The sequence below is a fragment of the Micromys minutus genome (assembly GCF_963924665.1).
Source record: "Micromys minutus genome assembly, chromosome: 23".
NCBI classification, from domain to species: Eukaryota; Metazoa; Chordata; class Mammalia; order Rodentia; family Muridae; genus Micromys; species Micromys minutus.
The window spans coordinates 614053-638569 of record NC_137958.1 but is presented as its reverse complement, the minus strand read 5'-3'; the positions used below and the strand labels follow the sequence as shown (position 1 = coordinate 638569).

General features: G+C 47.2%; 1 long non-coding RNA gene across 1 annotated transcript; it reads left to right on the top strand.

Annotated features, from left to right (window-relative positions):
- Nucleotides 1-2469: 2469 nt before the first annotated feature.
- LOC308435462 lies at nucleotides 2470-10744 on the top strand. The gene is made up of 3 exons (XR_013975504.1): nucleotides 2470-2597; nucleotides 10019-10143; nucleotides 10724-10744. It is a non-coding gene; the product is annotated as an uncharacterized lncRNA (long non-coding RNA).
- The last annotated feature ends 13773 nt before the right edge of the window (nucleotides 10745-24517 follow it).

Genomic DNA, 24517 nt, shown 5'->3' with positions numbered 1-24517 from the left:
TTTCACACAACAGGTGCCAGAAGCCATTCAGGCTACCAGAAAATTAGCTTGGCAAAAAGTACTTCAATAAAATGAGAATTCAGAAGTCTTTGCTGGAGAGGATCAGGCAAGAAGTGAGTGTCCCCTGTGAGGGACCCCAGGAAACTACCCGTTGACAAGTCTCCGGCTCACAGATCAGTTTGGGGACAGGTCATCCAGACAGCTTATCGAGTAACAGTGTATTATGGGGTCTGATATGTTTGGAACCCACAGCAGGACAGAGAATCTTCCCACAGCCACTGCAGGGCATTGAGTTTCTCAGCAGCTACAATAACCCCCGAGCCATTTCCAGGAACACTGGACTCCAAAAGAATCAGATTTGAAATTATCTTCTTCAATGTGGTGTCTGTTTGATGTTACTCTAGCTGTCTGTACACTGTGTGAGTATTTAAATAGTATTTTCTAGCTGCTAAACATAGTTCATAAACCCATTAAAAATAAAATTTAAAAAGAAACAGCTCCTAAAGGGGAACATAGGCCCTTCTTCTAATGTTTCCCATACAATGTTTAATCTAGGCTTGGGTGACTGACAGTTACTTGTTTAACAGTTAACAAAATCTAAGACCAGGGATAGAACCAAATACGTTTTAGTTTCTGCATCTTTGAAGCAGTAAACCAGAATATCCCCCCAGCTCCCAAATTCCATAGGTATAGTTTTTACCAGATGGGAACCATAAATTCCCAGTGAGAGTCAGCTCATTTGTATATGTACATTACAGATGCAAAAGAACCTTTACAAGGGGTCTATTACATACCATATGCTTACTTTAGAGTTTGGATCTGAAGATATGCATTAGTTTCTGTCCTTGAAGAACTTAGTAGGGTATATAAGGCTCCTGCCCATGGTGGTCACTGTGTGGCACTATGCTTGGAGAGGCATGCACAATGCCTCACTCTCTCCACATAGGGAACCAAGGACAGATGAAAATAAGGAGACTGCCCAAGTCCAACCTGGTGACCAAAGAGTTTTCTTGGAGTTATTTACAGGAGTATGGGTAGAAAGTTATTCACACTAACAAAAGACACAATGGCAGCCACATCACCAAAAGCCACCCCAGCATGGGTAACATTCCATGAAGGCTAGGAAGCTTGGGCACAAGAGGATGACTTGTGGGCAGCTCAATGGGTAAAAAAGGTGCTGGTTTTGGTTTTTGTGGGGGCTTTTTTGTCTGATTTTTGGGTTTTTGTTTGTTTTGTTTTCAGTGTTTTTGAGCCTCTTACTGACTACTCAGCTTTTCTGGGTGTCTTTCTGTTATTCTTATGGCGTAGATAGGCTTGAGGAGGGAGAAGCCTTGTCAATGTGGTGGATTTTAGAGACTTTCTGAATCTTAAGGGTCTTCCGTGCAGGAGAGGGTGTTTCCCCTTTTTGTAGAACATCCTGAGCCGTAAGGAGCTTCCCTCCAAGGTGGATGGTTTTCTCTTCCAGGAAGCTGCTGTGTCACAGTGAATGGGCAACTGTTTTCAACCACACCTCACCACCATGTTGTTCTGCCCAAGGACACGTGACACATATTCTAGATCAATCTAAATCTTTCCTCCCCTTAATCATTTCCTCATTCTAAGTCACATAAGAGAATGACATGTTGATGAGGCCAGTGGAGGACATAGCTGGCAGCTCCATTTTCAACCTCTTCATATGTCTTTCCTGACATGAGAGGACTTGTGTATCCAAGCCAGGTGTGGTCAAACACAGAAGCAGTCATGTACCCTGAGTGGGACAGGACCCCTGAGAATAAGCCAAAATAGGGGACCAACTCTGCACCAACACACCAATATCAAAGCTCTGAACTTAATAAGTCCCTTCTACTTGATGTGAATACTAGGAAGATGGCTGTGTTCACCGAAAGTGAACTGAGTGCATGCACAGTCAGCACCTGCTGAGACTCTGCTACTGTACTCGTCTGCCTAAGTCTGGCCCCATGGAGAGGCCGTGACTCTAGCTCTCCCATTGGAATTATTTTCAATGTTGGTTGGGCACAGTGCTCATGTTTTTCAGGGGATTAGCAATCAATACATTGTCCTTAAACCCCTCCCATGCTTGGGCATGAGATGCTAACTAAGGTCAGCAGGTCACATGAAGGAAACGTGGAGGTGGGAAGAGGGGTTCCAAAGAGAGAAAGAGAAAGAGAAGCAAATAAGAAAGAGCAGGTATGAGAGAGGGCTGAGGTGAGAATGGCTAATACTCATCGTTCAAATGTATAAAACTGCCAAGCAGTACAAGAATGTTTAAAATAAAACGAAAGCATTCGGGTTGAATTTGTAGGACTTGCCAGGCTGCTGTTGGCAGGCAGAGGCAATGCCGTCACCCTGAGCCCTCTGTCATGTGACCCTGGAGGAGTCCTCTGATCTCTGGCCTGGTTCTCTCATCTGAAGTGAGTCATAGTTCTGCCGGCCTACCCAGGCCTTTCCTCAGTGGAGTTAGTGCCCTCACGGAAAACTACAGCCACCCTGGACTTGTGCTTTGAGCTTGTCCAGCTTTCCATAAGACCTCGCATTCCGAGACGGGATCATCTGGTCGCATTGTAGGAATTTATCGCCCGTGATTCTGCGGAAGCACGGTAAGCTGGTGGAGGCACGCTCAGTGACAGAGCCTGCTTTTCCTTTATTAAACACTAAATTCTGTCTCCTTATGTTCCCAGTGTCTCTCGGAGTCATTGGTAAAACGCTGTTAAAACACCCAAGTCTGAGATGATGAAAGAACTCATTAAGAAAATATCAACTGGGGTCCTTCTGGGATAAAAAAATAAATTCCCTTCTGAAGACCAAGAGGTGGGGTGCAGGTCCACTTTCCAATGCCCCTTCCTGCGCCTTCCCCGAGCCTGGAGACCCCTCTGTAACCTTGACGTAATCCTGTCTTGTTCCTGCTGACACCCATGCCATCATTTGTCTCCCTGTGCCTTCACTGCTCCACGGTTTCTTCCACACAAAACATAAACCTCTGACTATTGAACAGCTGTCCCTTGGGTCTGTGGAAGATTGGTCTGGGCCCACAGGTTCTTGGCCCCTTCTTAAAAAAGGGTCATTTCCACTCGGCCTATGCACATCTTTCTGATGCTTCCTGTGTTTCTGTGTACATGGTACACAATAGTTTTCTACTGTATTATAGGGGACAAGGATAAAGCTCACACAAATGCCCATTTATATGTTCATCAGCACGGGTACCACTGTTGCTGAGTGTTCTTAGTCCACTGGTTGGATTACTCTCAGATACACTCACATTTAGGAAATCTGAAGTCAGTGTTTCTGAAAACTGAGCTCCTACAAGGGTCCTTCCTCCTGATGCCTTTTCAGATTTGCCACAATGCAATGGGAAATGGTCCTCTCAATCTCCTGGCCAGTAAGGATGCAGTATAGATGGGCAGCTGTCAATCTCAGGGTCCCATCTGGCTGGCAGCCCAAGGCAGCCTCTAATTAGACACCAACCAGCTCCAGGTCCAATTCACTGTGCCGAGGTCAGGTCAAACAGTGTGCAGGCAAAGACCCCAGCTGAGAGCCAGTGCTGGGATGTGGCTTCCGATTTCCCACAGCCCTCTAGCTAATACCCAGTTTTTCAGATGCCTTCCATCCGAGCTGGGAAAGGAGCCGTCTCCTCTTCTGTCCATAGCTGTGCGAGACGGACTTCCGTCCTCCACCTGTTCAGGGCTGTCCCCATTCCCAAGTTCCTCGGTCACACCAGGGACTATTGTCCATCCCTCTACACCGCGGCATGGCTGCCCTGAAGGTCTTCGAGTTGTAGTCCATGCTCTGCAGACTTCAGGAGCAGAGCGCAGGACTTATCTGCAGACTGGCCTCTGCTCACGGGAACATTGTCAGTAGGTCTAGACGGCTGTACTTAGCCTGGGCTACAGGCCAGGGGGCAGACTGCGCTGTGCTCACAGCCGCAGCATCAGATTTCCTGTTAAGTCGCACAGAGGCGACTGTGTTCTTTCTCTAAATTTTTAATTTTGAGTGCTTTTAGGCTTAAAGTTCTTAAAGCCACATGGACTCTGCTCCGTACTCTGCGGACCGGACGCTTCGCACCTGAGTGTGTTCTATAGCCTTTGCCTGATTGTCTTCTGTGTGCGCATGTGCGGGAGCCATGCCTGTGGAGCCAGAGCAGGTGTCCTCGATCGCTCTGCATCTGAATTTTCTTTTCTTTTTTCTTTTTTTTTCACTCAATCTAGAGCTTATCAGTTAAGCTGGGCTAGCTGGTAACCCTGGATCCTGTTTCTGCTTCTGCGTTGGGATTACAGCCTTTTGCCTAGATTCTAATGTTCAAACTCGGGTTCCCGTGCCTCTGTGGCAGCCCTTTCTCTGACTGAGCCATCTCCCCAGCCTCTCTTGTGATCAAGACTGGGAAAGGAACATGGGTATGATCTTACTGACCAACTACTAACTTTTTACAATTTTGACCAAAATTCTATCGATGTCCCTTTTCTATCCTGGGTCCTCGCATTGCCAAGTGATGTTTCTTCTTCTCAGTCTCCTAGTGATAAGCCCTTGTTTATATGGGCACTCCATGCCTCCTCCCCCTGAAGTGAAGTTCGAGGACAGTACTACCTTCTACAAACCTCATTTGTTGAATGTTGCAACTGTACATTGGGACGTACCAAACAGAACTGAATGGGAGCCGGGCCTGCTGGTACAAGCCTCAAGGCCTGCCTGAGACTCAGAGAAAGTTCAAAGGCAACCCGATCAACTTACTGAAATTCTGTCTCAAAATAAAAACTAAAAAAGAGGGGAAGGTGTAACTGTGCCTTAACATAGTGCTTGCCTAGTACCAGGAGCAAGGTCCCAGGTTTGATCACACACACACACACACACACACACACACACACGGGGGGGGGGGGATAGATAGGTTATTTCTCCACTGGTGAAATGTGCCAATTCAAGCCAGATTAAAATAATATTAAAAGCAGATTTATTGTGAAGGTACACTCTGGAGAGTTCACCAGGCTCCAAGGGTTGAGGCCAGGGGAGTCACCATGAGGAGAGGGGAGGAGAGAAAAAGAGAAAAAAAAGGAGGAGGAAGAGGAGGAGGAGGAGTAGTAGCAGTAGAAGAAAAGGAGGAAGAGGAAGAGGGAGGAGGAGGAGACAAAAATGTTTGGGTTATATAGGGAGGAGCCTCTGGGAAATGGTCCGCCCAGCCCCTAGGCTGGACAGTTAAGGTTGGGGCCAGGGTATACCAGACAGAGACTGAGGGACGCTGGAGGCCAAGTCTGTTTTGATATATACAGTTTATGTCTCAGTCTCTTGTCCTGGGTCAGAAACCAAACAATAGAAAATGAAGTGTGAGCTTATTAGTTTATTGTCATGATTCAGAGAACATTTTTTTTCCTTCAGAAACTACATCTAACAGTAAAAGAAAATGAGAGAGAAATACACAAGGAAGTAGATATGCTGGTTAGCTATTTTGTGAGCTTGATGCAAGCCCGTGTTATCTAGGAAGAGTAAATAAAGCTCAGTGGAGAAATTGCCTCTGTCAGATGTGCCCTGGCCATGTGTGTGGAGGCATTTTCTCCATTAGTGATTACATGGTTGAGTGCCCATCTACTGGGTAGGTGGATCTGGGTTGTATAGAAATGCAAACTGAGCAAATCATAAAGCACAAGCCAATGGGCAGCGCTCCCCCATGGCCTCTGCTTCGGTTCCTGCCTCCAGGTTTCTGCCTGAGTTTCTGCGCTGGCTTTCCTGGGTTGTGGACCTTTAAGCTAAGATAAATCATCCCTGCCCAGCACCGGTCACTCAGCTCCAGTTGCCTTTGGGTGTGGCTTAGCACAGCAATGGAGAAACAAAGTGAGACTAGTTAAAGCAGGAGTTCTAGAATAAGACTGCTAGGTTTTGAACAGCTTTGTGATCTCCTAGCAACCACTTCACCTCTTTGTGTCATAATTTACTGTCCTCCCCACTCAGTGTCACTCCCAGAAGCCCTAAAGCTTTTAAGGATCCAATGTGAGCACAGAGCCTGCTGTCTGGAGAGTTCTGACATATGGTTTTCGATAGCAAACCACGTTTTCTCTAATTTGAGCAAAGTGGCAGACAAGCCTGTTCTCCGGGCCAGATATAAATATTTTAAGCTTTAGGGCCCATCTGAAGTCTCTGTCACTTCCTCTCCTCTTTCCTTCACTATCAGCTAAACGGACAATACCATAAAGAACATTGTGAGCTCACGGTGCCTTCGTTTGTCAGCCCAGGTTTAGCTGAAGCTCACAGACCGGGTAACATGAAGCACATGACAAGTTTTGGACTCTGCACTCCCTTCTTTATGAAGCTGTAAAGCCTTTAACCAGGGAGAAAATGGACAGCGACCTAATTATGTCTTATGTGCCCTCCGCTTGACTTTTAAAGCATGAGGTCAGAACCATGGCCCTGGCTACTTTCCCCGTAAACAGGCGGAGCAGCTACCAGGGGCTCCTCTGTTTGTTCTCATCTGGTGACGTACCAGCATTGATGGACTTGTCTTCTGGGGCTCAATATGACGCTGCTAGGCTCTAGTCTTCCGTGCACTTCGGTATGACCTGATGGTTGCATCCTTGCCATGTGACCTGGGGTGTAAGTGACAATGTCACTTCTTTTGCTCAAATAGTCACAGATCAGATTCTGTCACTTGGTCCTTCTTCTAGTTCCCATCTGAAGAGATGCAAACCAAGAGCCATAAGACAGAAGGAGCTGAGATCTTGGAACCAGAAACATCTGCAGGCAACCCCGGCCTGAGAACAGATGCTCCTTTATTATAAGAGCCGTCGGCACTTCAGGGCCCGTCAGAGCAGCATCACAACATGAACTACGGTTTCACGACCTTTCTCAATGTGCATTTATTCCTATAAGACCCAGAGAAGGACCAAATGATAAATAATAGCATATCGGGTCCCCTTGAGTCACCATGACCATGACACTGGACAGAACAGCTGAAGAGAGGAAAGATTTGTGGCTGTGGAGATGTACGGAGGGGCAGCTTGGGCCATGGCAGCTGAAGTGTGAGGCAGGTGCTGTTCACATCATGGTGGAACAAGAGGCAGAGTTTGGGAACCAGGACTGGGTGACACCTTCAAAGGATTGTCCCCAGTGACCTACTTCTCCAGGTTCCATGTCTCTTACAGGCTCCAAAGCCTCCAAAATAGTGTGACAGCTGGGAAGGAGTGTTTAAAACTCGTGTGGAGGGAGTGTTTCAGATTCAAGCCATTGCATGACATGGATTTGAAACCCATCAGCATTAGTAAGAGTTCAATTCTAACAGTTGTCAACTATTTATTTGATTTAAATAAGCTACCTCAGGTCCATAAAAATGTGTGAAATATTTGAATTAACATAGTTAAACGATAAGGCCTTCCACTCTCTGAGAGGATTTTAATTGTTTTCAGTTAGCATATAATTAGCATCTCGTCACTGCCCCTAGACACTGGAAAGGTGGCTTAAGCTTTTCATGGCATTTCCATGCTTTTCTTTTATCTGTGTGGCTCTTCCCAAGGTCCCTGTGTGACTGAGAGGAGAAGGCCACGTTTCTCTGAGGAGAAGGCCTCGTTTCTCTATGGAAATAAGCTCAAACCGCCAACGCCTTCAGTAACTTTCCTTCCGGGCTTACCCTGGCCTGCTTGTCACTCAGAGTATCTCTTCCTAAACTGGGATGAAACTGAATCCCCTCTGAGTGGCTTCGAGGCTTAGGGGAGCCTTTAAATAGAGAGCACCTGGCCTAGTGCAGGGCACACGGAGCACCCGCTAGGCTGCTCTGGGGGCTGTGTCTCCTCAGGAAGCTGAGACACACACACAGATAAGAACGCCATCGCCCCGAGCTGAGGTCACATATGGAAGAGTGACTGTGGGATCGCTCCTGTGTCCGTTCACTCTGTGTCCACGGGGACGATTTTGCAGCCTCCAAGTGTTATTGCCTTTGGTTTTCCCCCTACAAGACGTAAACAAAACAGCCCTAAATTTCCAAACTTTCAACCAATTGTAAGTTATTTTTCAATGAATAAAAAATGAAACAAAATAAGGCAGGTAGTCCTGGAGAGATGGCTCAGCAGTCAAGAGGAGTTGCTGAACTCAGGTCCCTGCACCTCCAGAAAAGCTGGCTGTAGTCACGAACACACCTGCAACTCTAGAGCCAAGGGGTATAGACAGGGGATTATTAAGGGGTGTAGACAGGGGTTTCCTGGGGCTGCTGCCTGCCAGCCCTACTAGAAATGCAAGCTCTGATTTAGTAAGAGACCCTGCCTCAAAGAAACAAGACAGAGACTAATACAGGATACATGTCTTCTGCCTGTCCCGTGCACATACGTGTCCCACACATGCTCTCTTGTGCATGAGTCAGCCATTAGTTTCATTGAGTTTGTCACTGGGTGGCTGAGGCTCCCCGTGGCTGGGGTTTCCCGTGGGTAGGGCTCCCTGTGGGTGGGGCTCCCTGTGGGTGGGGCTCCCCGTGGGTGGGGCTCCCCGTGGGTGGGCTCCATGTGGGTGGGGCTCCCCATGGGTGGGGCTCCATGTGGGTGGGGCTCCCCGTGGGTGGGCTCCCTGTGGGTGGGGCTCCCTGTGGGTGGGGCTCCATGTGGGTGGGGTTCCCCGTGGGTGGGGCTTCCCATGGGTGGGGCTCCCTGTGGGTGGGGCTCCCTGTGGGTGGGGCTCCCTGTGGGTGGGGTTCCCCGTGGGTGGGGCTTCCCATGGGTGGGGCTCCCCAGGCTCTACCATAGCTCTACATCAGTCATAAGCGTCCCTCTTCTCAGGCGGCCTTTCCCCACTCTCAGTGTATCTTCTCCCTGGCTTAATTAAGCCACGGAGGCTCCCCAGGCCAGGGCCATTGGCTGTACGATTCCAGATCTCAGCGTCTGCTTCCAACTTTTTCATTGTCAGCTGAGATGCCGCGAAGAAGAAGGAGCTGTCAGTCAATAGGCAGTCCCTTAGACCAAGCGCACCGAATCAAACTTCCGGTTTGGTCCACATCATTTTACAGTCAAACACGTTAGTTCTTTGATGCTTTTGTGACTTGTTTCAAACAAAGTGATTAATTAAAATTAATTAATCAAGCAGTTAAACTATTTAAATTTAATGAATTATTTAAAGAATTTAATATAAACTTCAGACACTTCTAGTTCCAGGTCAGGCTGCAAAGGTGGCTGTGGGATTTTTCTTTTGTTTTTTGTTTGTTTGTTTGTTTAATTTGGGGGGTTTGTCTTTTTTTTTAAACCATAACATTTCTGACACCCTAAATCTGGGCTGCTCCCCCAGGCTCATGGCCTCTTCGGATGACACAAACTTCTTTTTGTGTTTCTCCACGCTGCGATATTCAGATTCCTGTGATAAAAATAATACACCTTTCTTCTAGGGAGTAGAGTCACAAAATGGAGAATGTTCACAGATGTGATCATCTGAGGGCTGGGAGGATGTGTGGAGACTGCTTCCCTTGTGACCCCAGGCCCTTGGGTGCTGCACCAGCGCCATATAGATAAAGGACAGCAAACACCGAGAGCCATGCTCTGCAGATGTCAGTCAGCCCAGCCATTTTCCTGCCAGAGCCGCTCCCACCTTACCTGGCAGTGTTTTAGCTGAGCAGGGCAGGCGTTACATAGTCGGACAAGCAAACCCTCACTCAAGGCCGCCCCCAGGAAGTAGGAGGCATTGAAATCACCTACACGCAGTGTGCCTGCAGCGGCCCCACACTTACCCCAGTACCTCCCTGTCGCTCTTAGCCTCTGGTAGAAAAAAAGAAGGGAATGCTGGGTGGAAAAGTGTGCCATGATCCGGGCACCTGGTTGCCTTCTGGTCCCCAGTCCACCGACAAACATGTCCCTGTTTATTTTTCTTCATTGTGCGCATGGACGAAATACGGACCCATAGAGAAAACATATATTCATTTTATAAAATTGTAACAGGGTCGAAAGAGGGCTGGGGAGAGAGGCAGCTTACACCAAGAATCAATGATGACCCTGGGAGGAAGACTTCAGAAAGGAACTCCAGAGTGTTTTCCTAATTTCTGGTCGTTAAATCACTTACATCCTTAATTCTCCAGGGCTCGGCTTACAAACAAGAGAACTTCCGAGGGAGAGGAAGAGAGAAGACTGGGGAGAAAGAGAAAACACCGTGAAGCCACACAACACGAGAGGAGGGGCTGAGGTCTGGAGGGCTAGGAGTCAGGTCAGAGATCTTTCTAGGAGCTTCCAGCTTCTTGTCACAACGGGGCTGCTCCTGCTATGCACCATACCTTCCCCAGAGGGCGCTGTGCTGTTATTTCAAGACTCCACCTGGTTTGCCGAGGGAACTAGGAGGTCCTTCTGTTTGCCGTGTGAAATTCCATCCATTAATTGAATCTGTGGAGAATTAGCCTACAGGTTCTTCCACTTTGCAGGGGCTGAGAACTGGCATCACATAGGGGCAGGGACGCTCTTCTTTGGCCTCCCTGAGTAGTAAGGACTGAGGCCTCCTCAGCTGTGCCTTCCACCCTCAGCCCGACCTAGGGCCTTAGTCAGTGTCAGGCCCAAGACCTTCAGGCAGCACGAGAACAGGACCACATGGGCCTGATCCCTGGAAATGTAGGGACACAGGCTTAACGATCGACATTAATTCATGGGCTTATAGTCAGCACTACAGTTTAATTCCCTGATGTGCTGGAGAAAAGGAGACCATTTCAAGTCTTGGATGTTTTCAGATACCAAGTTAATAGGAAATATGTAAAGAAAACAGCAATATTTTAAGATGTAATTCTTTTTTTTGCCAGGAAGCTGGATAGAGGCTCCGGTCGGCACACAGGTACGAGATCCGATTTTGTCTTACACCTGGGCGGGTGGGTTTCCAGTCCCTTCCCGAGAGAAGGGTGAAATTTTCACTCTCTGTACAGTCTTGTAAGATGTGATGTTACTCAAATCCTTCCTTTTGCCTCTCACATAGGTAGGTGGCTTTGTGCTCTGCCTTCTGAGGATCCTTGTATAACTGCATAAAACACTGTTAGGACCTAATAATGCTATTGACAAACAAAAGAGCCACTCATTTCACAGCCGTCATCCTCAGATTCTCCTCAACAGCTTCCCTACAGCTTTATTTAAGAAGGGGACTTTCTGTTTCTGGGTGCCCTGCTGTGAAGCCCAGGTTCTACCACTGAGCTGTGTCTCTCGGCCCCACCCCAGCATGGATGGTTAAAAACAGGTCTTTATTAAGAAACCATTCACAGGCAGGCCTAGCCGCAGAGGTCTGTAATACCAAAGGCTGAGGCAAGAGGACTGCCTGGGTAAAGCCCTGCCTGGGCTCCAGAGTGACTTCAAGGTAGACTTAAACAGCTCCATGTGACCTTGTTTTGAAATTGAAAAAGGGCAATAGGGGATAAGTGATGGAGAGCTTGTTTAGTGTGTGTGAGACTCTGGCCCACAAGAGAAAAACAAGACCACAAGAGAAAAACAGACAAAACCACCACCACCGCCGCCACCTCCATCACCCCCACCACCACCACCTCCATCACCTCCTCCACCTCCACCTCCACCACCACCACCTCCATCACCACCTCCATCACCACCACCACCACCACCTCCATCACCCCCCCACCACCTCCACCTCCTCCACCTCCACCACCACCACCTCCATCACCACCTCCATCACCCCCCCACCACCACCACCACCTCCACCTCCTCCACCACCACCTCCACCTCCTCCACCACCACCTCCACCTCCATCACCACCACCACCACCACCTCCATCACCCCCCCACCACCTCCACCTCCTCCACCTCCACCACCACCACCTCCATCACCACCTCCATCACCCCCCCACCACCACCACCACCTCCACCTCCTCCACCACCACCTCCACCTCCTCCACCACCACCTCCACCTCCATCACCACCACCACCACCACCACCTCCTCCACCTCCACCACCACCTCCATCACCTCCTCCACCACCACCACCACCACCACCACCTCCATCACCTCCATCACCACCACCACCTCTATCACCACCACCACCACCACCACCACCTCCATCACCACCACCACCACCACCACCTCCATCACCACCCACCACCACCACCTCCATCACCACCACCACCACCACCACCTCCTCCACCTCCACCACCACCTCCATCACCTCCTCCACCACCACCACCACCACCACCACCTCCATCACCTCCATCACCACCACCACCTCTATCACCACCACCACCACCACCACCACCTCCATCACCACCACCACCACCACCACCTCCATCACCACCCACCACCACCACCACCTCCATCACCACCACCACCACCACCACCTCCATCACCACCCACCACCACCACCACCTCCATCACCACCATCACCACCACCACCTCTATCACCACCACCACCACCTCCATCACCACCACCACCACCACCACCTCCCTAGATGTAATTGCAGTGAGCATTATTCTGACACACAGCACCCCGACCATCTCTGCTAAGCTTTCCTCAGCTCATCTACCTGCCGCCACCACAGTTTTCCTTAGAAGTCGGAAGTGTTTTCTTCCTGTTCTCAGGAGGAGTTGAGAGGTGCATGAAGTCTAACGATGCAGACCTAGCCCTGTATCATTTACTGGTAGTACCTACCCCGCACAGGTCAAGGTGGAGCTCAGGATCCTCACATGCATATCTTTTTCATATGCAGGCTGCTAGTAAGGAACAGGCAGGCAAGTTGGGACAGAGCTCTATGGGGAGAGAGACACTTCTCGGACCCAATGAACAAAGATCACAGCCTGACACTGGATTGATACAGACTAGCCCGGGGCCTGTGTGCACACACTGTGCTGAGAGGTTTAGGACCAGAGGGTCCTGCACCACGACTGTTTCCAGATACACTGTCCCTTTCATTCAGTAAGTGGATAGGTGTGTACCCTGAAATTCTGCTCCATTCACAACCCCACGTCCAGCTGTAAGGATCTTAAAAACACCAGCAAGCAGAGTTGTTACAAGCTGAGCTAAGCTCATAATGAAAAAAAAAAAAAACCATGAGATTTATAAATGGAATGTTTCACAGCTTTCAACGGCGTGTGCAGAAAAGATCCATTAACCTGGGTTAGGCTGCGGAGAGCATTAGTTCAATTGTCGTTGCTGGCTCTTTTTAAACCTTTATTTTAATGACTCTGTCACTATCTTACTTTGAGAATTAAGAGGCAAATGCATTAAAAGTAAACATCATTAATGTCTGCTTCTTGCTGGAAAATACCGTTTTTCAAAAGGAAGTGTTAGGTTTACTTTTTTAAAAGACTGTGATATTTTAAAGCAGCGATTGGGTCACTTTTATTTAGTAAGGTTTTTGAGAGCAATGGAAACAAAAAAAAAATCATCATTTTCTCAGATAGAAGCAACACAGAAAGGACTTGACCTCTTCTTGAAAAACCTTTTCCAAGCAGATCACTCTCTCAATGTGACTTTGACTGACATGTATTGCATTATTTATTTTGTGTGCATTTCTGTGGTTGTGTTCATGTGATTGTGTGTGTGTGTGTGTTTGTGTGAATGTATATGTGCATGTGTGTTTACACAGACTATAGCTTAAACAGTTTTCTCCTTGGCTCCCTTGAACTCAGCTTGACAGTGAACACAGTCAGCACTGGCGGTGCAGTGAAACTTAAACTGGGATTGTAAGATAGTGTCTACTTGAGCTTCTGCAGAGATGGTTCAGTGTGCACTGTCTACTAATGCCCCTGTAGTGGCTAACTTTGGAGACATAAAACTTGCAAGCACTTAAATCTCTGCTCTTTGGAAGCTTCTGAGCCAGTTTGTATATTATATTACCCCATATCCTCTTCATATAGTCAGATGAAAACTCAAGTGAGTCAAAATTATGATTGATAATTAATTTGGTAAAAAATCAGAGGGAAGGAAACGGAATCTGCTAGAGGTATGTGCAAGTGTGGCAGCGGTTCACAGGGTAGTGGCAGCTCTGGGGTTTTAGAGCACAAGCCTAAGCGAGACTAAAGCAACGTAATTTAAAATCTTAATCCAGGTACTCACATACTCATATTTATTGTTGAAGTATTCACAATAGTTAGGAAATGGAATCGGCCCCAAAGTCCCTCAAGAATGAGCAACGGCAATGCTGGCCCACTTATGCAATGGGATTCTATGTAGCTGTTAAGAAAAGAAAAATTATGGAATTTTCCAGAAAATGGATGAGATTGTAGAGCACAGTTCTCAACCTTCCTAACGCTGCAAACACTATTTCTCGCATTTTGGTGAACCTTCCTAATGCTGCAAACACAGTTTCTCACATTGTGGTGACCTCCAACCATAAGGTTATTTTCACTGTTACTTTATAAAAGTAACTTTTCTACTCTTATGACTTATAATGTAAATATCTGTATTTCCTGATGGTCTTAGGTGACCCCAAAGGCTCATTCATCCACAAAGGAGCCACAGCCCACAGACTGAGAACCGCTGTTGTATTCTGTTGAGTGGGATGATCTAGTCTTACAGGGACAAGTGTTTTCTTTCCTACACTGATCCTAAATGTTACCTTGCCTGTGTATCAATAGAGTCTGTAAGAATGTATCTAAACTGTGTCGCTGTATAGGAAAGGACAGGAGGAACAGAGGTGCAGAGAAAGCAGGTCAAAGGTCATTTGTGACAGGAAAGATGACTTGGGGAGGAAGGAAGGCTTTGGGAGAGGGAACAGTAAAAAGACTTGGCTTGACAAACAGAAATGAAGCCTGATCCCTGGAAGCAAGTATAAATATATTTTTACATTTTATCTATTCAATACACTAAGGACAGATCCATAAACAAACTAAAATATTTTAACGTAAGAATTTAGAGTACAAAAAAGCAAACAGCAAGCATACTGTTAGTTATTCCAGTTCAGAGTCTCTCTAGGTCCCATTTCTTCCTTCTCTCATTCATAAGTTATCCTCAGAAGTTAACTGCAGAGGGGGTAGAGAGGGGTAACAGGGATGGGGCTCAGAGTGGTCTGCACACACCATATACACATTCAAAGTTGTCTAAGAACAAATTTGTTTAAACTATATAAAATAACATAATGTAAAATTTATTGGTTTTTTGTTTATGTGTATGGGTGTTTTGCCTGTATGCATGTCTATGTACCATGTATACATGCATGTCTGTATACATAATGCAGAGGCCAGCAAAGAGAGTCAGATCCTCTGGGACTAGAGTTACACATGAGTGAGCTGCCACATGGGTGCTGGGAATTGAACCCTTGTCCTATTGAAGAACATGTCTAACATATATTAACTTAGGTTGCATTCATATAGTCAAGTGTCTACCAGATCAATAACTTAATACATAAGTATGTCCGAGTGTTTTCATGTGCTTATATGAACAAATGTTTTAGATTTTTATACATTAGTTAGATATGCTGTGTGTGTGTGTGTGTGTGTGTGTGTGTGTGTGTGTGTGTGTGTGTATGTGTGTTGTGCATCCCATGGCTATAGTTTGAAAAATGTCTTTCAAACACAACTGCTTGCTCACAGTTTACACCCTGGCTCCCCTAGCTATAGATGGAGCTGCAGTACCTGGGAAACATGGCCTCTATCTGCAGTCAAGTTCTTGTTTCTCACTTCATCCATGATATCACTTCAGATTAGTTCAATTTCTTTCAAATCCTGGGCTTAAGAGCCTCTGCTAATTAGCATATCTGTGCATGCGATCTTAAATGTGAAGGAGATTAACAACAGTGAGCCACAAGGGTCTGGAAAAGCAGGCAGACGCTGTGGTCATTCCAGCACCCATGGAGGAGGGAGGACACCATGTTGGGTGTTGGGTTCCTTTAACAGGAATTGGCTCTGTGATTGTTGAAGCAGACAATGGGGCGAGCCAGAGTATCCAGGGAGAGGTAGGGTGAGCCAGAGCCAACATTACCCCATTCACTGCCTCAGACAGGACACCACACCACACACTACAGAGAAGGCACCAGAAAGGTCAACAGGGGCTATGGCTTATCAGGACAGATGGCTGCTCGAGTGTCACAGTGAAGCCAAAATCTTGTACCTAGCAGAGCTTTGGGAATTGGGAGTGGATCGTTCTGCAGGCCAGGCATGCATTATCTAGAGCTGAGCCCTGAGAAGAGCTGTATGGTGTTAGAATTTATGCAGGATCTCAACCCAGAACAGTGGGTCCACTCAGTGCCCCGGTCCCTAAGCACCAGTAGAGTTAAGAAAGAAAAGATCCATCAGAAAGTCTGGTTGGTTCTCAGGGAGTGATCACATCCTCCGGCCAGTGCACCTGGGTTCCAGGACTAGACATTCATAGGATGTGTGCTCCCTCTGGGATAAAGAAAAACACCAATGATATATTGTATACCACTAATAATTTCTCAGAGTTGCTGAATGTCTGCTATTCACTGCAAACCTTTTTGTTGTGTGTGTGTGATTTCTGTGTGATTGTTGTCTCTTTGGCCAATTGCTGATCCCCAGGTGCTGAAAACTGTGACTGAACTCTAGTTGCTTACTAAATATTTGTTGAATGAATTAGCATCTCAGGCCAGATGTGGATGCTCTGCTGTCTATAAAGTCAATCTTAACAACTAAAATAACAGACCCTGGGCTCACCCCAGTTTACGGGTGGTAAGTTAAACAATTTCTCTTGGGTCTCACAGCTAGAGGTGAAAGACTTAGAACACAAGCCCTAGACATATGAATTCTTTTTAAAAATTACATTAGTTAGTTAATTAATTTTGTCTGCTTATGAATGCTTATGTGAGCATGCATGGCATACACATGTACCATGGTGCATGTGTGAAGGTCAAAGGATAGCTTCCAAGTCTGTCCTCTTCCTTTGACCACATGGGTTCCGGGGATCAGACTTGGGTCAAAGACTTGGCCGTGGTAAATGCCCTTGCCACTGACCAGGTATATGGTTCCGGGTCATGTGTGCTCCTCCTTACAGTTTCACCACCAGGCCAACACTGTATACTTAGTGTGCAGTAGAACACAAGCCACGTTTTTCTGTTCCTGGTGTTTCAGAGTCAGCTGATTCCTACCCAGTCTCTAGACTGTTTATTACAGACCAGTGCTTCTCAAGCTTCCTAAAGCAGCTCCTCAAGTGGTGGTGAACCCCAAACATAACATTATTTCATTGCTACTTCCTGCCCGTACTTTTCTACTATTATGAGTCATAAGGCAAATATCCGATAGGAGAACCATTGCTATGGATGTTCTGGTGCTGCAAACACCACCCAGAAGATTTGCTATTCTGTCTGCCTTTGTGAGTCATCTATCAGCAAAAATGGAGCTGACCAGCGTCAGCTAGGAAGATTTCCCTAGCTGTGAACATTAGCTAGGGGCCCATTTCCTCTACTGAGGGAGCCCTTCCTCCACCTGGATTAGCATTGTGTGCCAATGGTGGGGGTGTATTGTTCTTCACATGTCTTTCAGAGAGTTTGGCTCTGAAGATAGATACTGTATCAAGAAGACATCTGGAAGAGTTCATTTTTTCCAGGTGTGCTTACAGGGCCACATGGTTTACCTGCCACTCTTTGAAACAGCCAACAAGTAAACTGGGAGCCAGAGAACTCACACTGACAAACAGGAAATGACCCTGGTCCTTGGACTCTTCTGCCTGAGTCAAGGAGAGCTGGCAATGGCTTTTACTGTAAGGACACTTGAATTAGAAGCTGAACTGAGCCCACCCAGGAAGCAGAGTGGCTGTAGAACAATAAGTTTACTTTTGCCTGTTGAAGGAGTGGATGGTGTAGACCTCAGGTGATGAGTGAGCCTCACGCCCCATTAGAGCTATTCCTTTATCTGCTTTCTGAGGAAGAGTTGGTTTCTCCATGCAAGGCTTGGGCTTGGGGTCAAATAATCCAGGCTAACACTGAAGGTAAGGATTATAGTCTACTTCAGGGCTCTTGTGGGTAATGGCCAGATACAGAGAGAAAAGAGATTATTTTCACCCACAGAAGTCATGCCCCACTGGAAACAGTCTGAACTGGGCAGTAACACTAACAATCACTATCTATATTTCAGACATGTCCAATGCATAGAGATTAGAAGAGGGAGATGTATTACAATTTAACCGCCTAGAGCCATTCAAATAAAGTCTTCTGTCTGAGAGCTGGCTGGCTCTGTACTCTTCCGTATTTCCACCCAACTGTGAGATGAATTTAGGAAAGGAGTTTAGAAAGTTAATCTAGAAAAAGGATAGAGCTGATACAAGATCTTATAAAACAAGATTTTGTGAGCATAGGGACAAAGGAACACTTGACCTGCTAATTAAGATGCATTTCTGTGCCACAGAAAAAGAGCAATCTTGAATCTAGAGATGGTGTCAGTTATGGGACATGTGAGCTGTTTCTAGGTAGGAGGCTTCACCAGTTTGATCTGATGCAAGACACATCATTGCTTTGGGCAGACAGAAGCTTCCATACTCTGATATCCTGCTGGACATGTGGTCAGAATATTCTAATGCATTTCAATAGCAATATTTCTTCTCATTGCAGGTGTGCATGTGTGTTTGTGTATGTGTGCATGTATCCATGAGCACACGTATGTAGGCAGGCTTGTATACACATGCATATTGGAGGTAAAATACGTCAAGTATTTTTTCCAATCATGTTACACTTTGATTTGGAGAGAGCTTTTCTACCTGAACCTGGAGACTGCCAGTGTTCGAGGATCCATCTGTCTCTGTAGCCCCAGGGCTAGGGTTATATGTATGAGTCGATGTGAGTCTCTTTTATGTTGATACTGGGAATCCAAACTTGGGTTCGACAGACTCATCTTCTCTTCCCCTCCAGTAGAGTTTGCAACTTCAAGTGAGCACCTGAGACTTGGACCTGAGGTTAGTTAGCTGTTGGTGGATTACAGAAACTCAAATGAGGCAATAAAAACAAACTCACATGGTCTGACAGGAAGACAGAGTAAGGGTGCATGGCCAATGTTGTAACATCCTGCTAGACTTTGTCCCTTAAAATTCCCACTGTATTTTCATCTGCTAACACTGGGTATCATGCTCCCTTCTTACAGGTCTGGGTAGAGACAAAGCTCCCAGCACACAAACATCTGGAGAACACACTCAAGCAATATACTAGTTATAGCCAGAGTCACAGCCAGAAATCTATCAACCTTTAACTAGTGAAAACAGGAAAAGACCTGGTACAGCAAGGGCCAGGCTACTCTGAACCTGAGACTCTCTTGCCATCCATGATCTCCTGCCACAGAAAGACATACACTTCCCTCAAGCCAACCATGTGACAGTTCTAGAGGTCATTCTGGGTTGTTGTGACTGGTTGGTAAATCTGTGAGCCTGATGTTTGTCATAGAGATGGAAAATTCTTTATTACAGAGCTGTGCAGAATGTTCTAGAACATGTATCAGCATCAGTATCCTATACCCGGTAGATACCAGTGGCAACTTCCAGATCCGTGACAGCCATGTGTGTCTCCAGATGTGAAGACACTGTCCCATCTCTATGTGGAGACCATGGGGCTGGTAACACCACAGTGGAAGTTTATGAACTTATCTCCCAAGTGACAGGTGGCCTTCTCATGTCCTCGTGCGAACAGACCATGGAGGTCCACGCAAGTCCATGCCTGTATGTCATTTTCACCAGCCTGTTCCCTCTTGCACTTCTCAATGTTCCCTGTGTGAGACAGTAAATGGTTTTTCACTCTAATGGCAGAGCTTGCCTTGGGGCTCTGTTCCCTTGCAGCTCACGTAAGTGAATACATCACCTCAGCCCTTCGCTGTTCAGTTGTATCGTGAGGTAACTGTCCATCTGCTTCACAGAAACGTCCCAGAGGCGGATGAGAGGCTGCTGAGGAATGGCACTTTAGAGACTGCAGAGCCAGTTCTGATGTGAGGTGTTATTAAATTGAGAAGTATCCATTAGCCTATAGAAATAACAAGGGCACCAGCCCTCTAAAAACCTTCCTTATGAATAGGATCTCAAGAAGTGATTACACTTGTGGAATATTAAAAACCAAAATGGCTAAGAGATTGGCTGTCACACTTGACATTAATTTCCTCTGTATGGTCCAGTACAGCAGGTTCACGCAAATCATTCTGTGTCCCCAAAAGAAGCCACTCTAAAAAGATAAAATGGGTGAAAAATAGACAACTGTTATTATTTTTGGGCTAGTTCCAAAGTCTTCATTAGCCTCGCAGGACAAAAAGGATCTGTTGGGGTACAACAAAAAGACTCTGGCATGTGTCTACAAAGAATTAGAAGCCAGTAGCATCTTGCGTGAGCACAAAACAAGCCCATGTGACTCTGGAAAGTGGCTGTGACCTGGGGCGAGGTGGCGGTAGTGGACTGTGGCCATCACATTGCTGCTGGCATGCTGACAGCTGTCATCCACTAGAAAGGTAATTGGTTATTTCTCACAAAACCACGACTGGGGGTTGGATGCATCACATGTACTGCTAGCCTCAGAGTCTGAAAGTCACACAAGGCCATAAGAGTGGTCCTGACTTCTGATGCTTCTGTTTCCATGTTCCAAGCTGTGGCCTCTCTGGAATAATAATTCCCATCATTCTCATGGAGCTGCTGCTTGTAGCCCATGGAAATAAAGATTTTGCTCAGACCCAGAGGTTTTCTGTGTAGCCAATCTTGCATGGTTTTAGGACTGAAACAAGAAAATAATCTTTTCAAGGGTCTGGGGAAGAATGGGTGTGGCTCTGGAGTCATGCAGGCCTACTGAGTGCAAGGTATGAGGAAGCCAGCCCATCCCTTACACTGAAAACACTCAGTGCCATGATAAAAGTATGTGTTTTTTTTTTTTATTGCGTCACATGATCGGTGAGAAGCGCAGCGGCGGGGTCCTGATGAATGCAATAAGAGCAGGTGACTTGGCCCAGCCATGGCTGGGAATCCACAGACAAGCAATACCACAGATAGCTTTGCAGTGTGTGACCGAAGCTACAGGGCCTCTCCATTTGAAAGGTTAATGAGCTACCATGGCAGAGTTAGAGCACTAATCTTTAGAGTCAAGGACACACAGACATGTCTCAGAGTGTTTCTTTGCAACGGGAAAAGAGACCATGCAGTTGGCAGGGTGAGAAGCTGCGAAGGAAACAATGTCTGTGAGTGTCCACGTGAAGGCCTGCTCCACATCTGGAAGAGGAAGGCGTAGCAGACGCCACATGCCGGACAAATACAAAGAGAATGTATGGGAGGCAATTGGAGCCATGGCGATGCTTCTGTTAGTAAACGGTCTGCCGTACAAGCATGAAGACATGGATTCATGGTGCTTAGTTGGTGCTTCTATTTCCCGGGGGAAGAGTTCGTAAGAAGGGAAGAGAAAACATCCTGAACTGTTTACCAGGTTACAAAGGCAAATCCTACAAGTACAATGCCGAGATCGGTGCTGTCACCGAAATGCAAGTCGGCAACAGAGCACAGTGATGTTTCACTCCACACGCTTGACTCCGCGGCTCAGAAATTCTTACCATGCTCTGTATGAGGGATGGAGGTCGCAGTCCACAGCACAAGGTTAACTCAAGGAGAGGCAGCCCTTCCCCTCTCTTAACCCTGCCCTTTCCCTCTCTTAACCCCGCCCTTCCCCTCTCTTAACCCCGCCCTTCCCCTCTCTTAACCCCGCCCTTCCCCTCTCTTAACCCCGCCCTTCCCCTCTCTTAACCCCGCCCTTCCCCTCTCTTAACCCCGCATTAGGTGGTGCAGGGACCCCGCATTAGGTGGTGCAGGGTTAGATAGAGCAGGGCTCCTGTGGGAAATGGTACCTGGACGACCACATCAGGGGATCACCAGTGACTGTAAAGGTGACTGAGCCGTTCTTCCAGGAACACTTCAAGAAGCCATTTTCTTGCCATCACTATGCTGCTGAGCGCCGTAGTTGGGCTCATATAATAATGGAGATCATAATTTACGGAGGGTCTATAAAACTGTGCGCTTTGACTGTGGGGAAGGATTTCATTGCCCGGCCATTCACTTCGGTATGAAAGACACTGTAGCGCACTTCATTTTTCTTGAGCTCTCCCTCCATTTCATGGATGGGGGATAATGTCAACTTAAGCAATTTTCAGTCTTTCTGCCATCATTTCAGACCTCAGCCTTCCTCCCAGGCTGCCTTTTCCTTAGCTAATAATGTCCATCGGCATCAATCCATCCTGGGACCCTTTCAGTGCATCCCACTGGGTTCCGCATCACAGCCTGTCTACAGAGCGCCACCCTCTCCTGCATCATCCTCTCTTCAGGGCAGAAACTTCCAGTGCTTCGAGTTTCCTTGGGCAGTGGTGACTCAGTGACTGGTTTTCTGCATCACGTCAGAACTGCCCTTTGCCCCTGTGTGAGTTTCACAAGCTCACATGCAGAGGGTCCAGCAGGCACTCAGACCTTGGCCATTCCCTCTACTGAGTTCAAGAATGCCTACACCATTGGTTCTTTCACTGCCACCAGCCCCAATGTCTGCCTGGATCTCCACTACAGTATTATTGACCGTTCTCTGGTTTCTCTCCCAGCAGTCCAGGTTCATTTTAGAATGTTTTACCTGCCAGTAGAAAAGGAAAAGGGGAATTCTAGGAACTTCCTGCCTCTGTCTTACATATATATGAATTTCTAAGATGTGTGTGAGTGTGTGTGTGTGTGAGTGTGTGTGTGTGAGTGTGTGTGTGTGGATGTGTTTGTGTGTGTGTGTGTGTGTGTGTGTGTGTGTGTGTGTGTGTGTGTGTATTTCAAACCCCACCTGGCAACAAGGGCAATGGAGGCCTTTTGGCCCACAGCATGGGTAATCTGTTTTAATGGTGTCTGGCCTTCTACACCCATAGAAGCTGGACATCTGCTGCATTCCCTATCTATCACTACCACACGCAGTGCCTAGAGACTCTTTCACTACCTGGTATAGCTCCTTTATCTTGTACCAGAACTTAGAGCCCAAATAAACCTCTTCTTCTTATACCTTACCCAGTCTTTGGTACTGTGTTGGGACCAAGGCCAATCCCTGTTTTTCCCTCAGGCCCTGGTGTATGGAGAAGAAAGGTAGTTTCTTGAGTATCCCCAGGAATATGATTGGAAAGCTCGGTAATGGGCAGGGGACAGGGCCTTGGGGAAGCTTTGATTTTGGATCCTGAGAACCCAAAAAGTCCGCAGTTACCAATCCCAAAGTCTCTGAGTGCTCAGTCTGTGATGCTCCTGAGATCCTGTGTTCCCTTTATGCAACACTGCTTGATCAGCATCCTGCTGACTTCTGCCCACTGTGCAGCTGCTGACCCTGTCCCATTGCCCTCCTTAAAACTGAATATAAGCTTCTGTACTGCTAATGAGCTTGCTTGGCATAAGACACGGCTGGTGTAGGCTCACCTGCCTGAAGCTTTTCTTTCATATTTCTCATCTCCTGGTTTCTTCTGGAGCAGCCTGCACAATCTGTCACTGTGAACACTAGCCAACAAGAAGGGTTCCCAGCTCACTTCCCACCTGGTATTTGAGAAGCAGTCGGTTACCTGTGGCTCTCTCATCCACCTTTAGATGCTTTCTGCATTAACTATTACCCCTCAGCTCCTCCCCCTAGCTTTTTTCCTTCCTGGCCTCTGCAGACACTCCAACTTAAATACAGCAATTGAAGAAATCCAAAGAAAGGATCCACATATGAGAGAGGACATATGGCATGTGTCTTTCTGAGTCTGGGTTGCCTCCTTCAGTGTATTTTTTCCTCCTGTTTCTTTTGCCACTGCTTCATTGCTGTTACTTAGCCTTCTACTCTCTACCCCACAGCAGAAAACAGTCAGCAGGCCGTTCAGTCATGCTGAGGGTAGGCGGTTGGGTGACTCTTCCCAGCAGCAGAGAACCTGCATAGAACTCCATGAGGTAGCACCGCCTTCCCTCAGCACAACAAACTAACCTAAATGTTGCTCTATCCTTCTGACAAGGTCTATGGGCCCTAGAACACCTTTCCCACCCGACCCAAACATTGACAGGCCTTTCCCTGCTTCCAACAGAGTCCCCAGAATAAGTCCACATAACCCATGATTCTCCAGCTGGCAGAGCTCGGTCCTTCTCCAGCACCATCATACGCTAACTTCCTTTGGTCACGGTAGGAGAGTCTCTGGGTTCCTGATCCCATCCGGAAATGAGTCTGTGAGTCCTGTGACCTGGAATTCTGATGCTGCTATGGCTTCTCTCAGAGCTGGGGGGAGAGCAGGGTCCCCGTGGCTGTGGTCACTCCTCAGTATCTGTCCAGTTTTGGATTTCCTTAGACACTCCTTGCACCATGGTCACATGGGCCCTGCAGAAGTGTACCCCAGGCTAGATAGGGCTATCTCATGCTTGACACATGAAAGACACCAGCCACTATTGACCTTTTTAGGACTCTCACAGAAGCCAAGGCACAACAATTTTCTGCAGCATCTCAGGAAAAAGCCACAGCCTCCCGTTCAAATGTGATGCCAAGAACCAGGTGTTTATTTACCAATGGCAGTGACATCCTGACCAGGTGATGAGGCCTTGGCTGGAGTTCTTCCTGCTCAGTGTCTTTGGACTTCTCAGTACTTTAAAGTATCACTAGTGTTTGCCCTTGGCAGTCACGGGTGCTGGGTTGTGCATGCTGGTGCCACACTGTCCATCTGCCCCCCCCCCCATCTAAGCTCTTTAGACACA